General features: G+C 48.1%; 1 pseudogene; it reads right to left on the bottom strand.

The window, feature by feature from the left end:
* Window positions 1-439: 439 nt before the first annotated feature.
* LOC127315598 (uncharacterized) lies at window positions 440-2,471 on the bottom strand (annotated as a pseudogene).
* Between the last annotated feature and the right edge of the window lie 449 nt (window positions 2,472-2,920).

Genomic DNA, 2,920 nt, shown 5'->3' with positions numbered 1-2,920 from the left:
ATGCTATGTTGATTTTCTACTTCAGCCTTAAATATCTTGAATTTATCCAATGCTTCTGAACGCTCTTTAATTGGATAAATATAACCATAACGCGAATAATCATCCGTGAATGTTATGAAGGAATCATAGCCATCCACAGATTTCACAGGAAATGGACCGCATATATCCGTATGAATTATTTCTAAAACTCATGTGCTTCTTTTGGCACCCTTCTTTACGTTCTTTACATACTTTCCTTTAATGCAATCGATGCATTGTTCTAAATTCGAAAATTCCATAGGCGGAAGGATTGATTCTTTTACTAAGCGTTCTATTCTCCCCCTCGAAATATGGCCTAAATGACAGTGCCATAATTTCGAAGAGACTTCATCAACTCTCTTCCGCTCATTATTTTCATTCAGGGATGTGGAGACATTCTCATTATCAGCGCTTAAAACATTCACATTCTCATCACAAAGTGACAATAAATAAAGCTTGTCTTGTCTGAAGGCAAGACCAACAATCTCATTATTAAACTTGATCTTACATTGACCATCACCAAAATGGCAAGCAAAACCATCATCATCTAAGCGCGATACACTTATTAAGTTCCGATGCAAAGAGGGTACATAAAGCACATCTACTAATAAAAGTACAAAGCCATTAGCTAATACTAATGGGAGATCTCCAATGGCTTCGACTTCAGCTTGGACGCCGTTTGCTACTTTAATGCATCTTTCTCCTCTTTGCAGGGTCTGTCTCATACGGAATCCCTGTAATGAATTTGCAACATGAACAGTTGTACCTGAGTCAATCCACCAAGTAGATTTTGCATAACTTAAAAATAAGGATTCATCTACAAATGTAATTAAATCCTCACCTTTCTTGCACAGATGTTTCAGGAATGCCACACAGTCTTTCTGGTAGTGGCCCTTTTCCTTGCACCACTTGCAAGTGTCCTTGGCCACCTCTTCATGCGGCTAATGATCTTGAGCTTTTCATGCGGCTTAGCAGGAGGAGGATTCCACTGAGGTTTCCCTTGTGGCTTGGAACTCTGAAAGTTCCTCTTCTTGGTTGGGCTTAGGTAATTGATAGAATCACCAGATTGCCCCTTGATCCTCTCTTCTTCTTGCACACACATGGCAATCATCTTCTCAATGGCCCACTTTTCTGGCTGTGCATTGTAGTTCACAGCAAAGGTCTCAAATTCTTTTGGGAGTGAGGCAAAGATCAGATGGATGATGAACTGTTCCGGAAGCTCCATCTCCATAGACTTGAGCCTAGAAGACATATGGCTCATCCTCAATATGTGATCCCTTACTCCACCACCAGTGTACTTTGTAGTGACAAGCTTTCTTATGAGAGTGCTAGCATAGGCCTTGGAAGACCCAGTAAACTGACTCTCTACCTTTTTCAGGTACTCACTGGCGGTGTCGCACTGTGGGATTGCTCCCCTTATAGCCTCCAAAATGGATCTCTTGATCACCATCAAGCACTTTCTGTTGAACGAGTCCCACTTAGCACGATCAAGATCGTACTTCATTCTTTTTGGTCCATGGTCAAGAACCCTTTTGTTGAAGTCATCTTCACTTTCTTTGTCACCCCTCACGGGGTCCTTAGGTTCTATGGGACAAGCCTCTATCAGTGCCAAGTCGAGGTCAAGCAAAGCAAGCCCCATCTCAACCTTCTCTCCCCACGAGCCATATCACTACAAGAAAAGTTCTGATAGACAACGTCTCAAAATCGTCCGCTAAGGGGTATTTTTCGTCGCCTATGGGCCTAACCCGACGATATGGGTTCTGTTGTGGAAACTGCGTCAGGCAAAGTCCTACGACGATTTTTTCGGTCCGTCGCGCTTGGGCGCCCTTCCGCCACGGAAAATCGGACCGTTGCCCAAGTGTTTCCGGGAGCCCGTTGACTGCTGACGTCATGCAAACTGACACGTGGCAGACGCCGTTAACTGGCAGTTAACGGCGTTAACCGGCTGAAACCCCGTGGTAGATGGTAGGCCCACACGAGGCCTGCCACGTCTTAAGCGGGCCGGCCCATTAAGTTTGCGGGCCGGGCCAGCTGACTTAGTTTGACCGGTCAACTATATAGCTGGGCTGGTCCATTAGTTACGTGGGCCGGGCCTAACCTCTAAGGTTGATCGGTCAAAACTTTAATGGGCCGGCCCACTAAGTATGTGGGCCGGCCGAATGCACTCGTTTGTGGGTCAACAGGCAAAAGGGCCGGCCCACAAGACATGTGGGACCCACTTTCCTGGTATCGGGCCAGCCCATTTACAAAGTGGGGTCCACATTAAAGCAACTGGGCCGGCCCAAGAAGTTATTGGGCCGGCCCAATTAGCATGTGGGTCCCACTTTCCTGCTATCGGGCCGGCCCATTTAGTACGTGGGGTCCACATTTGATCAAATGGGCTGGCCCAACAAGCCAGTGGGCCGGGCCAAAGCACCGGTGGGTCCCACTTTCCTGTTACTGGGCCACCCCATTTAGTATGTGGTGTCCACCATATAGCAAGTGGGCCGGCCCAACAAGAGAGTGGGGCTGGGCCAAAAACACAGTGGGTCCCACTTTCCGGTTAAAGGGTGGCCCATTTAGTATGTGGGGTCCACCATATAGCAAGTGGGCCGGCCCAACAAGATAGTGGGCGGGCCAAAACACCGGTGGGTCCCACTTTCTGTTAAACGGCCGTCCCATTTAGTATGGGGGGTGCCCCATTTAGGCAGTGGGGCCGCCCAACAAGCTAGTTGGCCGGGCCAAAATCACAGGTGGGTCCCACTTTCCTCTTAAAGGGCCGGCCCGTTTATTATGTGGGGTCCACCATATAGCAAGTGGGCGGCCCCCCTAGATAGTGGGCCGGGCCAAAAACACTGGTGGGTCCCACTTTCGTCTTAAAGGGCCGGCCCATTTAGTATGCGGGGTCCACCGCAAAAGCAAT

The sequence above is a fragment of the Lolium perenne genome, chromosome 7 (genome assembly GCF_019359855.2).
Source record: "Lolium perenne isolate Kyuss_39 chromosome 7, Kyuss_2.0, whole genome shotgun sequence".
Classification (NCBI taxonomy): domain Eukaryota; kingdom Viridiplantae; phylum Streptophyta; class Magnoliopsida; order Poales; family Poaceae; genus Lolium; species Lolium perenne.
Note: the sequence above shows the minus strand (reverse complement) of the source record. Positions and strands in the feature narration are given on the sequence as shown.